This window comes from Chinchilla lanigera, unplaced genomic scaffold (genome assembly GCF_000276665.1).
Source record: "Chinchilla lanigera isolate Chin_1 unplaced genomic scaffold, ChiLan1.0 scaffold00132, whole genome shotgun sequence".
NCBI lineage: Eukaryota > Metazoa > Chordata > Mammalia > Rodentia > Chinchillidae > Chinchilla > Chinchilla lanigera.
Genome location: NW_004955533.1, coordinates 466,459 through 485,409, shown reverse-complemented (window position 1 = coordinate 485,409; position 18,951 = coordinate 466,459). Strand labels below are relative to the sequence as shown.

Below are 18,951 nucleotides of genomic sequence, written 5' to 3'. Positions count from 1 at the left end.
AAAATCATTTGTTGAAACCTAATCCTCAAGGTGTTCATATTAAGAGATGGGGCCCATTGGGAAGTGATTAGGTCATAAGGGTCCTGCCCTTGTGAATGGGATGGGTACACATGGGTGGAAGAACTAGTCAGACCCCTTTGTGACTTGCAGGTGTGTTTGGGTGGGTCATAGGGACATGACCTTGAGAACCCTGCATTTGCTTCCTGGCCACCATGAGGTGACCAGCTTTCCTCTACTGAACCCCTCTGCCATGATGTTCCTGCCCTGGAGTCAGCTGACCGTGGACCTCTGGAACTGTGAGCCAAAACAGCATTCTCCTCCTCTAAGTTGCAAGTGTCCTAGCAATGTCCTCCTTCAAGTTGTATTTTGTCCTAGCAATGAAAAGCTGATTAATATAATTAGTTTGCTATTCAAGTTTAGATAACTGAGCTGGAACATTTGACAGCTCATTTACTATCCTTACTACTTTTGTTTATAGGCAAAGTAGATTTTTAAGGCAGGAAAAATTACTAAAGTAGGACATTTTACAATCAATGGAACACATGTATATTAAAAAATTATTCTTGTTTATCTTAAATGCAACTAAGCATAGTTTATTTTTATTGTGCTATATCTGGCAAGCCTATGGGTATAAGAATTAAACAACACAATCATGTTTATCTAAGTTATATCTATTAAACAATATACCCCTAAACATGTAGAATATTTATGCTATTGAAATATATAAAATATCTAGGTAAAGTGTATTACCTAGTTACTACGGAAAATAAAATCTTGCAAATATTTGGACATAAAAAATACCTAAAATAATGTCTAACTAATCTAATCATAAAATTCAGAATTTGAACTGGGTTATAGCTTTTAAAAATGACATCAAAATTGCAAAATTTAGCTAAAATCATTCTTAGAAGGTAATATATAACCTTAGATACACATACCATAAGAGAAGAAAGAATAATTATTAGTGTTCTGTATAGCCATCTTAGGACATTTAACAAAGAATGGTAAATTAAACTCAAAGAAGGCAGGAGGGAAAAAAAGAAATAATAAAGAAAAGGATAAACATTAATAACAAGAGGACAAACCTACAATGGAATCAACAAATATTGGTTCTTTGAAAAGACTGATAAGTGATATTCCTTCATGTGGCTTTGCATGTGTCCACACCTTTAACCTTCCCTTCTCAGGGGAGCCCAATTCTGCTCCTCTAAGTGTGGGCTGTAGATGGTGACTTTCTCTAACAAGTCCAGTAGTGGAAGGGGCAATATTTGACTTTAGGACTGGAGCACACCGGGCATGGGTTCCTCCTGGAAGTCTCACTCTGAGAAGCCTGCTGTCCTGTGGCGATGATACTCAGGCTGCCCTTAGAGGGTTTGTGGGGATTCACTGGCACCCTGGAAGCTTTCTGTTTGCTGTCCAACAGCAGGCATGAGAGTGACGTGCTGTGAAGGTGACTCCTCTGGCTCTGCTCAAGCCTCCACCAACTGTAGCCTCAGGTGACTGTGGTGGGACCGCATGAGACACCTGGCCAGAATTGCCAGATGTTCCTTTCTAGAGTCCCCCATAGAACCTGTGCAAGGTAGTAAGAGTCACTGAGTTTTCGGGTAATTTTTTATGCAGCAAGAAAATGAATATGCCCCTCACCCCCAAGAAAATTTGATCAAGAGTGGGAAATGCACAAGAAGGACATCATGAAAGACCCTATATACATCAAAACATAATAAAAGGTTATTTGAAGAATTTATGAGAATAAATATAGAATTTAAAAATTTCTAGAAAAACCCAGCTCACCAAAACTGGCCACCCCAAAATAAGGCTCACAGAAAATTTCAAGCTTGATTCCAAAGAATTCAAACTAACTTTATGATGCCAGGAAAAAATGTGATAGAAAACCTGAAAAAGACATTGCAAGGAAGATCAAACATAGGCCAATCTCTACAAATACATAAGCAAGAAGCCTAAGCAAAATGTAGCAACCCAAGTGCAGTAATATATAAAAAGGACACTTTTTAATTCCAGTAGTGCATGGTGGATTTGATATTCACAAATTACTTATTATAACAGATCATCTTAGTAGATTAAAGGAGAAAAATAATATGATCACATCAACATATGCAGAGAAGCACTTGATGAAATTCAATATCTACTCATGTTTCTAAAAAACACATATTTAGCAAACTAGGAATTGAAGAGAACTTCTTAAATCTGATAGAAAGCACACAGAGGACATTATACTTAGCAGATGTCTCCCGTGAGACTAGGAATGCATTAGCGTTCCTGCTACCATTACTGTTACTCAACACTACCCTGGAGGTTCTAAATAGTCACTAAAGGAAGAAAATGAAGGAATTAAAGTGGAATAGAACAACTGTCTCGTGATCTTAGGAGAAAACCCAAAGGAAAGTGCATACAGCTTAATAGAATTAACAGTGTTCTCAGCCCAGAACCTCCTCGTTCTCTACATTCGGGCTGGGGTGCCCAAACCTGCCTCTCTGGGAAGCTTCAGGGTCACCAAGGGAGGAGAAAGAGTTAAAGGACCACGCCTGGCTCTGCAAGTTTTTGCTGAGATGCGACCCCCATCACCTGCCAAGGCATGTCACAGACAAAGCATGCCATAGGTCACTCCTGAGTTAGAGAGTGGGCATGTTTCATCCCCGCAGAGCAGGCATTTCAGAGAAGGAAGCTGGGATAGCTAGCAAACAATCACATGACATACCACATGCTGAAAGGGCAGACTCTAGCAGACTGAGAAAAAAGCAGGCTGTTGTTGGAGACAGGAGATCAAGACTTTGGAGGATGATTGGCCAGTGGAAATTTCCCAGAGTGGATTCACCAAAAGAGCAGGTGTGCTCCTGTCTTCCTTTTTAAGTGCTGTTCATTTTGCTCTACAGTGCACTCCTGCTACTTCCTGCACATTTGCTGAAGTCCAGCACACACACAAAATCTTTATGTGAGTATTTGTTGGAAATAAGGGGAAGAATATGCTATGTTTTGGATATGATTTGAGAAGGTTCCCCAGTGGTTCACTTGAGGGACGCTCAGTCCCCAGAGCAGTGGTGGCGGGAGGTGGGACCTTGAGAGAGTTTTTTGTAGAACAGATCACAGAGTTCCACCTTAGGAGGATCAGTGCTGGTCTCCTGGGTGGGTTGCCTCCTGGGAGAGGAGGGTTCTTACAAAGCAAGGTTGGCCTCAGGCTCCCTCTCAAGCTTCCTGTCTTCCCATGTGATCTCTCTTTGCATGTGCACCCACCACATTGTGATTTAACCCACCGCCCCGACAGACTGAGCAGACATTGGTGCCAGGCACTTGATCTATAGACTGTGAGTGAAGTAAGCATAAGTAACCAGCCTCAGGCTTTTTCTTACAGCAACAGAAAACAAAGTAAGACAGAAGCCCAATGTCCTAGTGGGTCAGTGGAGAGCTGGAAGAGACCACCACCACAGGAGGAAGGCACTCATGTAAACAAAAGCTCAATAGAGAGAGCAAATGGCAGCCATACGTGATGAGAACATAGGCCCTGGAAGCATGCAGAAACCTGGAGAAGGGAACTGGAATTCCTGCAGGCATCAGAGATGAAGGATGAGATAATTTTCTCTAAATCTCAACATTCTTAGCTAAGTTTAGGCTGCATCTGTGAGAAACATACATTTGTTTACCATTAGAAACTGATTCACAGGACCAGGGATATAGCTCAGTGGCATAAGTGCTTGCCTGGCAAGTTCAAGGTCCTGAGTTCGATTCCTGGTACCAAAAAAAGAAAGAAAGAGACTAATTCACATATATTGTGAGTGTCCAGGGTTGAGCACTCAGTTGTGTGTTCTGCTGAGTTCTTCTTGGGTTTAGCATTAATTTTTTTCTGAGAAATCATTAAAATATTTGTGTTGATCACACCAGAAACTCATACAACAGAAGCACAAATAAACCAGGGGGACTATGTCAAACTAAGAAGTTTCTTCCTGGCACAAATAAACAGCAAAATGAAAAAGCAGGCTGTGGGTAGAAAGTATTCATGAATCATGAGAAAGTATTCATGAATCATGTCTGATAAGGGTCCAATGTCCAACATACACAAAGAAGTCACACAACTCAAAACATGAAAACAACCTGGTTAAAACTGAGCAAGAAATCTAAACAGAAATTTCCCCAAAGAAGATTTGAAAATGGCTAAAAGGTATATAAAAGGTGCCTAACATCATCAAACATCAAGGAAATTCAAATCAAAACCAAGATGAGATGCCATTTTGCACCAGTAAGGACAGTTATTATCAAAAAGACACGAGATTACAGATGCGCATGAAGAAAGGGGAAACTTGTACACTGTTGGTGGGAGTGTAATTGGTACCACCTCATGGAAAACAACAGGGAGCTGCCTCAGAAATCATTAAAACTAGAGCTACCACATGATTCAGAAACCCCCAAGGAAATGAAATCTGACCAGCTCGGAGATGTCTGCGCTGTTGTACTCATTGGGGCATTATTCATAACCACCAAGGTGTGGCTACAACATCAATGTTCACTGATGGATGAATGGATATGAAATTCCAGGATTTATGAACATATATCCAATAAATAACAATGGAATAATCTATTGTAATTATTATATAAAATGTATTACACATTAATTATACATTATTCTGGACTATGTTTAATAGATATGCACAATAGTTACAATGAAGTATCACTCAGCCTGTAAGAAGCTGACTCTGCTGTACATGACCATGTAGATGAAGTGGAGGGCTTTATGCTAAGTGAAATGGATAGACACAGAAAAAGGGTTATGTGACCTCCCTTGTATGTAGATCTAAAAAAGTCAAATACTGAGAAGCAAAGCGCACAGGGGGTGGGGGGAAGAGAAGGGGAGCTGTTGGCAAAGTGTACAAAGTGGCATGATCAAGGCTAGAGCTCCAGGGTACAGCATGATGAACACAGTCAGGGGTGCTGGATTGCATCCTGGAAGTTGGCTCCAAAGTAGCTGTCAGGCACTCTCAACCACACAAACACAACAGTAGCTATGTAAGAAGATGAATGTTAATTGATTGACTGTAGTAATAATTTCACAAACTGTATGCATGTCAAGACATCATGTTGAGGCCAGACATAGTAACATGTCCTATAATCCCAGCTACCTGGGAGGTTGAGGAGAGAGAATCAAGAGTTTGAAGCCCAGCTGGACAACATAGCAAGACCCACTCTCCAGCTGGACAACATAGAGAGAAGCTGTGTCAAAACAAACAAACAAAAAAAGCAAAACATGTTAATATATCTTGAATATATACAATGCAAATCAAACCTTAAAAAAGGGATCATTAAAGAAACATAACTCTGGTATATTGCAATGGAGTTTTCTTCTTAGCAAATAAAAAGAGTTAACAAATGTTATTCAGAGCTTTTAAATTATCTGGATCCTCTAAAGTATAAATGTGGGGATTCTGATGGTAAACGCAAGAAGTTCCTAAACAATAGGGGTCTACGTAATGGTTCGGCCCAGAGTCAGCTTCTGTGTGAGCCCCAAAACGTGCCGCCATTCAGTGCAGCAACAGGGACTGTGTCCCTGTAGAAACTGAAATGTAACACACAAAATGTGTTCAGAAATAAAAGGCCAATCCAGACAAGACTGCACGGGTCTACACAAATTCCTTGCCATCTAGAGTGTATGTTTATCTATGAGAAATCAGGTCAACCAATCTCAAAATGAAACTCAAAGAAACTAAGTTCCCTGCACGGCCCATGGGTGGCTACTGTGATACCCACACGTGTTCCATGTAGCAAGCTGCATGTCTGTGCTTGTCCACCCACCTGTATACAGCCCAGCCAGCCAGAGGCAAATGCCAGGTTAGCAGTGGTCCATGTGTGTACATGCGTGTGTACACATGCGTCCCTCTGAAGTACACATTAAACTGAGAGCCTGAAGATGACAACCTATTTAGGAGGTGATTTCCAGGAAAGGTCAGCATGAGAAATGGAGTGAGACAGGCAAAGCCACAGCCAATAAAGGATCCTTTCTCAGGCAAAACCCTTCAGGGAACATCTAGAGCTTGTCCTAATGAGGCACCCTGGGGCCAGTGTAGACCATGCTCATCGTTACCCCGCAAAGGGGGTGCTGGGGTACTTGCACCTAGCTGCTCTGGTCACTGGCTAAGGGCTCCTGAGGAGGTTCAGATGCTCCAGGATTCAGGGCTGCTGCAGGCTCTGCCACCAGTGTCAGGTGGGGACTCAGAGCTGCAGATGTAGCAGATGGAAGCCAGTGGTGACCAGAGCCATATGCTGAATGCTGAAAGTCTGTGTTCCCATTTGCTGTCCACCTGGCAAGACACAGCATGGCCATCATGTTCCTTGCTAACTTTCGTGCAGATTTTGGTGACAGGTAAGAAACCACACCTATGGGGCTCTTGATCCCTTAGTTCATCTTTTATCCTCCCTTTCATGTTATCCTGCTTCACACCCTGCTATTTGATGTCTTGCCCCCAAAAGAATCAGGAAAAGATTCAGCAAAACAACTAGGACAAGGGCCCAAAGAAGTCACAGTGCTTAGTTCCCCATCAGTTCTGGGGAGGGTGCCCACAAGAAGTAGCCACACAGAAGAGCACAGCTGTGAGCAGCTGCAGCTGTTCCATTCTGCCCAAGGTCACTGTCTCCCTCGCGGGGGCCAGAGGGCGGAAGTGCTTGGCTGTAGCAAGCATCTGAGCAGGTCTGCATGGCTCTGTCTTCTTCCCACTGCACTCTAATTATCCCTGAGTAGCACCAAAGTCAGAAAACCCCAGTCATTAACTTTTATGGAGCACATTTTCCAAGTCTACTGTGGGCTTCCCTGCTCTTCAGAGCCTGTACCACTTGCAAATAGTGTGAAAAGTTAGAATCAGCAGAGATCGAGCTAAGATGATGATTCTCATTTGGGGGTGATTCTCCTCCCAGGAGCTGTTTAGCAACATCTGGAGGGATCTTTGGTTGTCACGACTGGTGAGTGGATTCTCCTGGCATTTAGTGAGCGGGTCCCAGATTGGCTGCCAAGCATCCTGCGGTGCCCAGGACCACACAGTGCACGGTCTCACCAGAAGCATAGCAGCACTAAGCCTACGCTGGCCTGGTACCAAGACAGGTTTCCCCTGGAAACAGAGTGATCAGGACCCTTTGGGAATCTCTCTGAAATTCTGATTCCACTCCTCTGGTCCCAGTGTTTGGATCTGGAAGAAAAGTCTATCACCATAAACAATCCCTGCTTTACATTTTGGAAGACCTGTACATCTGAAGGCATTAATACATGTAATATACCATGAGATTAATAACAACCAATTGCCATGGCCACTTTTCTTTCTTTCAGCTTGTATCAGAGCACATCCAAATCAGAAAACTTGATTGTTTCATTTCTAGAAAACTTAATCTTTTGATGATGACCAATGTAAATGTATCACAATAATATATTTTTAATAACTTTTATTGGGGTGTCTACCATAAGGCTATGGAGCTCACTGGGGCTTCTTATTAATGAACAAGAACTGGATAATGTTTCCAGGCAGCTGCTTTCTTATTCATCAATTGGAGTCCTGTCCAATAATTTCTCCTCACCCTAAGGGATTTTTGTTTAATTATCTTAACAATTTTTGATGACTTATAAGAACCTCATATTTTTGAACAATGGGAAACTTTCAAGTCATAATACATAACAACAATGTGCATTATAGCATAACAACAATGTCCATTAGATTTATAAAACCAATTTTAACATCATTTTGACCAGCTGGGAACTTTGGTGGAAGCATGCTTTTTAAATCTATAAACCAGGGCTGGGGATTTAGCTCAGCGGGGCTGGGGATTTAGCTCAGTGGCACAGCGCCTGCCCTGCAAGTGCAAGGTCGTGAGTTCAATCCCCGGTACCAGAAAAAAAAAATCTATAAACCAACTTAAATTATGAACAAGTGCTCCATTTGTTTCCGAACAAATGCTCCAAAAATGTAAAAGCAAAAGGAAAAGCAAAAAAATTGTTGAGCTCAAATAAAAAAACAGTTGTTAACAGATTGGACAAACATCTTACAAAATCAGATATATTTTTGACCAAACTGAATTATAACTCTTTTACAATTTTAATAATTAATAATTTAATAATTATAAATAGACGTCAGAATTTTTGTAGGTCAATTAGCAAGATCTCTTACAAGAATTTGGAAGGGACAAAGTTTTTTTATCTATAATTAATGGTTTATTTTATTTTATTTTGTCTTGAGAATACTGGTAGGGCTGGGGATATAGCTCAGCAGCAAAGCACCTGCCTGTCAAGTGCATGGTCATGAATTTGATTCCTGGTACCCTCCCAAAAAAACACTGGTAATTTTGTGTCCCTTTCTTTTCCATAACTTTCAGCTTGGTTATCTCCATGTGCTCTGTCACCTACTCAGACCTTTGACCTCCATTTTGGTTACCATCTCTTGGGCATCCTGGGTCAATTTCTTTAATTGGCCCCAGGTTGAGTCTAGCCCCATCCTTGTCTACTGGTTGTGGCATGGTCTTTGAGGCATCACTGCCACAGGACTGAGTATCACCTTCTGGAAAGGCAGAAATGGCTCCCTCTAAGCCTGGGTCCATGATGCAGCTGGATAGCACATTCTGATGCCCAGACAGGCCATTCAGCATTCTCTGGAAAGACAAGCATAGCCTCAACTCCAAATGAGTACTGGGCTGGGTTCCTTCCATCGTCCAGTATGAAGGTTTTTTCCAAAGGACCCTTCCTAGCTTCTTTTCCTTTACCTGACTGTAATTGTCCTTCTGCTGCTGTAGTTCCATCCCCAGTATGATTTTAAAAGTTAATAGTATATACTGCCAAGCGAAGTCTATTATGAGGTGTGAATTTTGTAGGGAAGGATCCCCTTTCTGTTTTTATAATTGAATTTTGCGCATACAGTGAACATATTTAGCAATTTTCAGACCCTGAGAGTTATAAGGAATTGCCACGGTAAGGGAAATGTGAAAAGTTTTACAAAACATTTGGAGGGCAGTACTCATATAGGCTGGGCCCTCATCAGTCTTAAGTGCCCACAGGCAGCCACGGTCCATGGGAGGAGGGTGCCCAGGGCCTCAGCTCCATCGTTGCCTGGCAATTGGCAGACTGTGGAATCTCATGGGTGTCATGGGCCACCAGGGGTGGCCTTGGCTAGGGCATTGCTCTTCTATTGCTGCCCACTCACTTGTCAGTCAGCCTGAGAGCCTCTAGCTGCCAAGTGTGGCATGAATGCCATAGCTTGGGTGGGCCAGTGGCTTAAAGACTCAGTGGAGCCTCTGTGGAGCTTACACTGCAGCACACAGGAGGCAAGGCCAGCCAGGCCCCCACCTTAGTACCCACCCATTATGGCCTGCAGAGGCACACAGACACCAACTGTGTGGCACAGGCCCTTCGAGCCGCTGCAGCACCAAGTCTGACCCACTCTGATGAGCCAGGCTGAGCCGCACCACCTCAAGGAGTTCTCCATGCTGCAGCACCCCTCCACCTCCACAATGAGTCATAAGCCTGCGGCCACAGCCCCTTCCCACACCGGGACAGTGGTAGCCCCAGGTGGCTCAGCCCTGTGATGCAGCAAAATTTTTTTGAGCAGAGAAAGCAGAAGTAGCCACAGTTAAGACACAGTTAAGGTTATCAGTTTTACTTTGGGTGGCTGTGAAGTAGAAGTCATGATGAAACACTCCTCTAGTGGGGAAGGGTCTTCCTTTGCCCCCTATAGTGCTTCCTTAGCTCTATGGGGTGGGCTGTTGCTCCACTATTCTTTTTATGTTCTAGACTTAGTTTTAAAATTGTGCCCCAGGCCAAATCCTCTGTGGTCATCTAAACAAGCGTACAATCATCAAGCCACTCCCTAATCCAGGTCCACAAGAAAGGTAAATACGGGAATCAATAATACAATTTTTATTTACAACTGTTGCCTTAGGGAGCCTGTTTTTGCCCCGTGTTTTACACCTGTTGAAATCAACGTCAATATACCTCTCTCCCCTGTGCTTCTTGTGAGCCTGATTTTGTTCATGTGTGCTCTCAGAGGCGTTCTCTCACTTGCTATATGGTGAGTTTCCGTGTACCCCAGGTCCCTGTTACGGGCACCAAAGTGCTGTATATAGTGCCGTTCTCAAACTTCCCTGGAGGGCAGATGGTGGAGGATGAAGAAATGAAGACAAGAGTCAGAAAACAGAAAGCTGAGGTCAGGTGAAGCCTCTTCTCCTGGTGGGAGAAAAGAGCTGTCCAACGACTATGGTGCATTTATTTATACTCAGCAGGTTGATGTCGTGTGACACCTCTCTCCCTGTTAGTTTATTTGTTGAATTGCCTCAGGGTGTCCGTGTTCTCAGGGCTGGCCTTGCTTTAGCGCCCCCCCCCCCATGTGTGATCAATCTTCAGCTTCAGCCGCTCCCCATTTCTTGGTTTGGGTCTGGAAGTACAATGTGTCTCTAAAATTCAGACTTCGGTTCTATGCAGTGTACCTTGGTCCAGCAGATGTCCTGGGAACACTGAGATACACGCCTCCCACTCTGGCCCTGAAGAAGCTGTGCAAGAATAAGACCATCTATCGAATGTCGCCTGTGGCCCAGGCTGGGGACACACAGGGATGTGCAGTCAGGGACTTCTGAAATGTCAGTCATTGAAAGCAGAGGCTCAAAGAACAGAAACGTGTGAGAGGAGATTTGAGGTAAATTTTCTGGGTCAGTGAAATAACAGCAAATAAAAACACTGAAAGTCCTTGGCAACACTTACTAAGATGGAGGAGAGATATGTGATTTCCTTTGACCATGAAATGAAAATATTTCTGTATATTTACAATGCAGGCTTATAATTTTTTGAAACATATCTATATCTATTACCAGATTACCTCTATTTGAGGGTGACAAGGCAGGGGTTATTCCAATTTACATTTCCAGTAAGCTGGCCCCAGAGACTTAAGCAGTGTATGCTTGTCATGTCCAAACTCTGACCTTGTGGCCAGCAGTGGAGTCAGTGGGGATTTCGAGGGCCTTGGAGGTGAACAGATGTTGGTAGGATCCTAGGTTCTTCGCATGTTCATCCTGTGACTTTAAACGAATTACTGAGTCATAGCTTTCTCAGGTGTGATGGGGACATCATCCCTGCTCTGACTGACGTGGGGATAGAATGGGGTAAGTGCTTTCCAACTCTTGGAGATGACAAATGTGGGCCCTGGTTATGGATATCAGAGCCGCTCATGGCGGCTGTAGAGGCGTCCTCGGAGACTGCTCCACTTCCTGTGGATTTGCCTCCTTGTGCTCCCAAGGACTTGATTCTTAGTATGCTCGAATTAATTCAACAACCTTCCTGCAAGGATGAGACAGCTGATGTGCTAATTATGCTTGATATCACCTTTAATAATATGAGATTAAAGAGTCAGAAGTGAGGTCTTAAACTTAACAAGCAGGTGTGCTTTTCCTTCTTAGTATTCTTATATAGATTTCAGTCAAGCAGCATATAAACCACTTTACACAGTGACAAACCCCAGATCCCACCCACTGTAAGGAGTAGCTGAGCAGAGTGCGTCATACAGCTCCATCATCCCCGCTCACTGTCCCCCTTGCTGCCCTGGGTGCTGCACCTGTCAGGGTGGCTCTGGGTGTGCTTTGTCTGGGGTTTGTGCTCTGCTGTTTCTCTTCCTCCCCCTTATCTGCAGAAAGGAAATGGCTCACTCACCCTGACACAAGGGATCCTAGGCAGCAGATGCCTCTTCCTTACAGCCATTGGGAAGGTGAGCTCTCAGGTCACAGATCCCATATCTACTCCACCTTGCCCTCTGTGTGACAAGGAGGCAGCTGCAGAACAAAAGTAACACGGGCTGCCTGGACAGTCATGGGCTCATGTCTTCACTCCTACAACACCACACCCATGCTTCCACTTTTTCCAAGTCTTCTTCATCTTGTCTCTGAGATACAAGTGTTGATGTATGTAAGATTGCAGGAGAATTAAACACAGTGAAGTTTGCACAGTACCCAGAACAGGAGCTAAACATAGAAAGAGTTCAGTGAGTGTGGCAGATTAGGTAATGGTCAACTTATAACACCCAGGTGAAGTGAGTCAGCGTGGTTCTGGGTGTGGGAGGCCCACCTGAGGATTGTTACCAACAGCCTAAAAGGAGAACTGGAGGGGAAGATGATGTGCTCTTGATTCTTCTGGAGAAGCCTGTCATGCAGGTTTTCCTGATATGAACTTGGCTATTCTCACTGTTGGAGGAGCTCAGGTCCTCGTTGTTGCTAAGGTTTGGCTGTCCTTTTCAGGGGAGCTCTGGTCCTTACCTTGAGCATCACTTCCTGGCTCCAGTGCAGATCCCTCAGCCTGCTGGCACAAATCTTTCATCCCACTGGCACAGACTTTCTAGCTTCCGCCACTGACCTTTGGGTCTTCCCAATGCAGATCCTTGACACAGACTTACATGAGACACTGTCGTGGGCTCGAGGCCTCCAGCTGGGCTTGTGCAGGACATTGCCATGGGATCCAGGCCCTTAGCTGGATTCTTTGGGTCTCTAGTGTGTCGACAGACCTCTTGCACTCTTTTGCATTTGACTCTTTGGGTGAATATTATAAAATAATCCTGTAAATTACGTGTCCTCCATTAAATCTTTTCCTTTATAGACCCTGACTACAACAGTGAGACATTTCCCTGCCTCCATGACTGTTAGCTCCAAACTCAGCCTCAGCTTTCAGGACCTCTGTGGAATGTCACTCTCATCCATTTCATCAATGACAATGTGTTCACCCGGAGGGGTGAGCAAGGAGTGACCAATCACATGTACACTCCAGAGGGCAGAGATCAACAGTTCAAGACTGAGGACCTGCCACATCCACAGGTATGCTGGTCCCCTGGTCAGAGTGTGAGACTGGGACATTTTCTCCAGTGTAAGGCTGAGTTGCTGTAATCTGCACCTCTCATGTCAAAGTAGGAGCCCAAGACCTGTTGGCTTTTTCCCGGTCTGCTCTGCAAAGGAATCCCAGAGGGGCTGTGACCACAGGGTCCTCTGGTTGCATGCACCTTGTCACCTAGGCCAGCCAAGGGGGCACAGGAGCAGTCTGCTGAAGTTGTGGCTGAGGAGCCAGTCCAGGAAGGAATGCTCACAGAGACAGGGTGCTTTCCTGCAGAGTAAAACATCTATATACACCAAACATCTTCACTGAGTGAATCCCTGAAAGGAAGAACCCAGGATCCAGAAACCGAGGCATGGAAGCATGGGCCCCACTTGCCATTGACCCCTAGTGATCCACAGACAGGCTCTGCACTTCCCACCCCTGTGAGGCAGTTCTGCAAGGCTCAGGTTGCTCGATTCCAGGATTGTGGGTGCTGGTCCCCAGGGCCGGGGTGCTGGTCCTCAGAGGGACACACTTTCTCCAGGGCACTCTGTAGGACTCCCATTGGGTTGTGGGGTATGATTGCTGCCTGGACCCTTTTGTGTGTAGAGGTCAGCAGGCAAAAAGAAAAGTCACTGCCATCAGGGTGGGACATGGGATAATATTTTTCAGGAGGAGGCAAGCTGGTATTTGCAGTGGGGCCCAAGGAACAGGTGTATAGTCCAGGTGAACTGCTAGATCTCTCTGGATAATTACAACAGAATAGGCACAAATGCTACAAGCCCAGAGGGAGACAGGCGTGGTGACAGGGGACTAAAGGCCTCTGTGTGTGGGGGGGGGGAGGTTCTAGATCTCCTACAGGAAAGATGCCAGGTCTCTTAGTTATTTTCTCATTGCTGAGACAAAATACATGACACCCACAAGTTAAAGGAGAAAAGGCTTATTTCAGCTCACAGTTTATAGAGGTTTCAGTTCCATAGTTGGCATGGCAGAGGGGCCTTGCGGAGAAACAACCCATAGCAGGGCTGGCAGGAGCAGCCTCTTGCTGGGCAGCAAAGCAGAGTCTCCTGTCTGCTTTCCTTTTTATTCTATCCAGGCTATAAGCCTATTGGTTGGTGCTACCCTCACCAAGGTTGGGGCTTCCATTATCCATACCCAGAACTGTGCTAAACCAGGCAGTGGACTGATCCAGTATCACACACCCTTAATCCCAGTATCACACACCCTTAATCCCAGTATCACACACCCATAATCCAGTCACCTCCAAAAAGTCCCACCTGGAGGGTCTGAGGCTTTTGGGGAGACATTTAGATATGAACCATGACCCAGGGCCCTGGGGCGGGACAGTGGAGGAGGGTCTAGGACACACAGTAGAGCAGGGGACAGTGGTGTCCACAGGGTCTGAAGAACAGCCAAAGTGACAGGACCTCACCAGTCTGCCTCTCTGGGGTTTCTGAGGATGAAACGAGGCCAGCTGCTTCCTGTGTGGCCATGAGCAGCAATGCCCAGGCTTCTCCGGGATGGGCCCCTAGGGTGTCCTTCTGCTGAGGGCCAAGCCTTCCATTTCCTGGAGGAGCCCACACTAGGTGGCCAGGCGCCAGGGTAAGGAACAGAGCCATTTCCCCCCTCCTGGTCCACAGCCCAAGAACAGGCTGGGTATGGGAAACCGGGGTTGCCTGTCAGCTCCCCTCTGCCCCCATACCTCACCACCTCTGCCCCATGGCAACCATCCCTAATCAACTCATATTTTGATTACTTTTCTCTCATTGCTGGGACAAAATACTCAATACCCAAAGTTAAGGAAGGAAAGGTTTACTTAGCTCACAGTTTGTAGAGATTTTAGTCCATAATCAGCTGGCTACAAGGCAGAGTGCTGTGGCAGAGGGGCAACTGTTCATGGCAGCAGAAGACAGCAAAAGCAACAAGAACAAAAGGGGGAGGAACAAGTCTCTTTTCCTCCTTTATATTGTATGCAGACTACCCACCCTAGGGCAGGTGTAGTACTCACATCCCCAATCCTAGCACTTCACAAGGAACCAATCACAAACTCTAGATTCAGCTGCCTCTGAAAAGCCCACCCCTCATGACCACATGAAGCCTTGTGGGAGACATCCAGACAGAAACCATAACAACGCCACTTCTGAGTCTGCTTCCCAGAGCCCAGCCTATGACCAGGTTTGGACCAAGGGCTGCATGTGGAAGTTTGGCACTGTCTCTGTCCATTTGGGCTGCAAAATGGACACACCAGAGATGGGAAAGCCAAGCCCAGAGGGAGTCAGGATGATCCAGCGAAGCACAAGATAAGATGAAGCCTGGGACTGAAGGCTGACCAGAAGCTGGGCCCCAGGATGGGGACATGATGGCAAGGATAGGGCTGTGGTGGCCAGTGAACAAGTTCCATGATAAACTAGTGAGACCCTCTTGTCCAGGAATGTGACAAAAACAAGATGGTAGATCACCAGTCTCTCCAAGCTCTGTCCCTACCCTCTGAGGGGCGCCTTTGTTCTGCTGTGCTGACAACTTTAGAAAGGTTATAATTAATGGTGCTTGCAAAAGTATACTTCCAGCGAGTTCTTAGAGGCCCACCTCTACATCAAACTTTCTTGCTTGTGACCCCACAGGCTGACCTCAACCTGGCCCGGGGTGGTCTGAGATGTAGTCATTTTTTTGTGTGTATAAAATCCCCTACATAAAGAGTCCCTATGACAACCTGCTTGGGTCCTCTCCAGGTACTGGGAGCTCTTTCTTTTTGCTCTTCAATAAATGTGTTTGCCCATTCTTTCATGACTCTTTGTCTTCTCATTCTTTCTGGGTTGAGAGAAGAACCCACCAGCCAAATGATAACAACTCACTGGCCTGACATGTGAGGCCTTCTAGTAATGCCTGACATAACCTCACAACCCAGTTCTTGCTGCTTCCTGTGCAGGGCCTGTCCACCACCCAGGCTGTGCCTTGGATGCTTGAGACCTGTATATTCTGTTCTTTCTGGCAATGTTCTCCAAGGCCCTGGTCCCCAAGCCTGGGCAGGTTGTCCTCCTCTGAGTGCCCTTGCACTAGCATGTACCACACTGCCTGCAATTGCCTGGTTCCTTGAGTCATCCAGACCAAGACGAGGTGAGCCCAGTCCCCAAGAGGGCAGGCATTGTGGCACTTCTGGCATTGTGCTTAAACACTGACCTCAGCTCTGGGGACCAGGTGACAGTCTCATGAGCCACTTACCAACAGGAAGGGTCTTTCACAAACACCGTCCTTCTGCAATCTCTTCCTTTGAGTTCCCACAGAACTTTAATCTGGTCTGCATAATGCAACCCATCCAGCCACCCATTCATTCAACTAACAGAGAATGCTCTCTAGGAGCCAACCCTTTGCTGGGGCTGAGGCTGGGGCTGGGGCTAGATCTGGGAGGAAGACTCAGGTTTGCCTTCCAGGAGGTTCATAAGCGACACAGACAAGAAGAGATGCAGTGATGACCAGACTCTTATCCTAACCACCTACTTCACCAGGCAGAGGCTCCCAGGGGTGGGGAGGACCCCAGCTTCTTCATCTTGCATCTTCAGAACCTAGTCCAAAGCTAGCAAGTTGTGTGTCACTGCTGAATGAATGAATGTGTAAATTTAGGTAATCCATGCTTGTGCTAATAACTGGGTTGTTTATCAAGAACTGAGATAAATCCAGAGTTTTGGAACAAAAAAGAGCCTCAAAGTTCAGAGCCCCATCCCTTATCTATGATTTTAATTCCTTCCCAATATCACTACAGTTGGCTTTGTAAAGATAATCGTGAGCTCCTCAGCATAGAAGCATCATAAGACACTAAGATGCTATTTTTTGCTGATTTTTAGATATGTTGGAGATGAGGATTTGCAGCCCACATACTTCAAAAATGCCAACATCCTGCCTACAGCTGGCACATCCACTGCTGTCACACACCTGCATGAGTACTGGCACTGTGGCCTGAGGCCCATCCTGTTACACCAGTGACAACCAGAACTTCTGCCTGGTGCAAGTCATCAAGCTGCAGCCCACAGCATGCTGGTTCCATGCACCGGTCTCCCAACAGGCACAAATAAAAGAACCTGGACTGTTCTCTGAAACTCACTGTGATTGTATTTGTCTCCAAATTAAAATCACATTAATTGAGCACGTGTAAAATTCATTTGGGTTCCTTCAGCTTGGCTTGCTGTGCAACTCAGTACCAGATACACAGGAAATATTTAACCTAATTGAACAGGCAAATGCTGAAACAGATTCTGGGTCCACCTCAAAGCACTCTGGCAACTGCGTTATTGAGGACAACTAATGAAAGTGCTGAACGCAGACAATTGCCACTCTGTACAAAAGCACTCGCTAGTTTCCATGGTGCTACTCAAAAGCTCGTCTCCAACAGCAGCAGCAGCACAAGAAATGAACTATGTGATGTAGTGAAATTTTCAAAAGTCTTTGCCATTTTCTTGCCACCTCCTGTTGGGGGACCGTGAGACTCGGGAGGGCTCCAGAGGGTCGAGGAGCTCCTGAGCCTGTGTTCTCAGTGACCAGCACACTGCAGTGAGTGGTCATGATCTTGTTCACAAGGACAAAGCCCAGTGACAGAAAGGAGGCTTTGGGAAATTCAGAGACCATCACAATGTTTTTAATGCTCTTGAGGACAAACTTATAAATTTCCAAACATCTACTAAGGACATAGATGGGATTGGATCTACAGGGTCTGGGTTACCAAGCTAATTAGAAAGCAAGAGATTTGTGCTGGAGCTTTGGAGACACAAATACAGGCTCACACTAAGGCTCTGCTCCTTGGGAGTGGTGTCAGTTATGCCACTGACATTGCCTCGCTGCACCCTGCAGTGACCACCTATGAGAAGGAGGCAGTCATCTCTCCACAGATCACTGGGAGATGAGGTCACACACCCAAGCAACTGACTTCAGTCCCCAGCCTTGATGTTCAGGAAGAGCCTGCAGGTGTGCTGAGTGTGCACATGAACACACACACACATACAACACACACGTGTGCACAGTCTGTTCAAGGGTCCTTCAAAGAGGAAGCATCCAGAGGAACAGTTGTAGGAGTGACTGATGAACCCTAACCATCCATTGAGGGCTAGGAGAGAATCTGTCCCTGTGACAACACACTTGGCTTTCTTTTCTGTCTTTACATTAACACATTTGGGGCTGGGGATATAGCTCAGGGACACAAGTGCCTGTCTGGCAAGTGCAAGGTCCTGAGTTTGATTCCTGGTATCCCCCAAAAAACCTTTAATGCATTTGTTGGCACAAGAGGAGGACAGAGGAAACAAACAAAAGAAGTTCTAGTGTCAAAGAGAATCTCTTGTTGAATTTGTTCTGCAGGACATTCTCATTGAAATTGGAAGAGATAGTTTCTGTAGGAGTTGAGGACAGCCCCACCTTGATACAGGAGAACAGCCATGGTGGCCTTGGGTGGACAAACCTGGCCCTCAGAGTCTGTACCTTTCCCTTCTCCACTTTTACAAAAGTGGGGGTGACAGGAAGGAAAGAGGGAAGAGGGAAGGAAAATGAAAACAGTGCTTTATTCTTGCACAGTGGCCTGGTGGGTAGTAGTGAAGAGTTGGAGAGATGTGTGTGCTTCAATTCAAAATCAAATCCCAGCTCAAACCTGGTAACTGTGTAACTCTGGGAATATGTACTCATCCCTCCAAACTTTCAAGTGTTATGGCGGTGTCTAGATGTCCCTCAAAGCCTCACGTGGTCATAGGTGGGGCTTTTCAGGTGGCTGAGATCAAGGGTGTGTGGTTACTAAATCAGTCCACAGATTGGTTTGGTGCAGTGTGGATAGTAGAATGGCCCTCCCCTGAGTGTGAGTGCTACCCACCCTAAGGGCCTGTAGCCTGGACAGAATAGAAGGGACAGAAAGAGGGCTAGTGTTGTCATTTGCTGCTGCTGCTGCTACTTCACTACTTGCTGCCTTCTGCCCGCCATGAACTGCGCCACCCTGCCTTGGAGCCAGCTGACCATGCACTGAAACCTATAAACTGTGAGCTACATAAGCCTTTCCTACTTTAACTGTGAGTCAGCAACAAGAAAGTAACTGAGACACAAAGGTTTGGTAAGTAAGTGAAGGACGCTGTCTTGGGACCTAGGAAGCCAACCTGGATGGGGCTTGGGCC

At 45.7% G+C, this 18,951-nt stretch overlaps 1 long non-coding RNA gene across 2 annotated transcripts; it reads left to right on the top strand.

The window, feature by feature from the left end:
• The first annotated feature begins 206 nt into the window (after positions 1–206).
• Positions 207–16,905, top strand: LOC102015345. 2 transcript variants are annotated; one of them, XR_001232031.1, is made up of 4 exons: positions 207–296; positions 10,451–10,661; positions 12,605–12,819; positions 16,654–16,905. It is a non-coding gene; the product is annotated as an uncharacterized LOC102015345 (long non-coding RNA). The 2 variants fall into 2 exon arrangements; XR_001232032.1 differs by lacking the exon at positions 207–296 and adding an exon at positions 2,457–2,950.
• Positions 16,906–18,951: the final 2,046 nt, after the last annotated feature.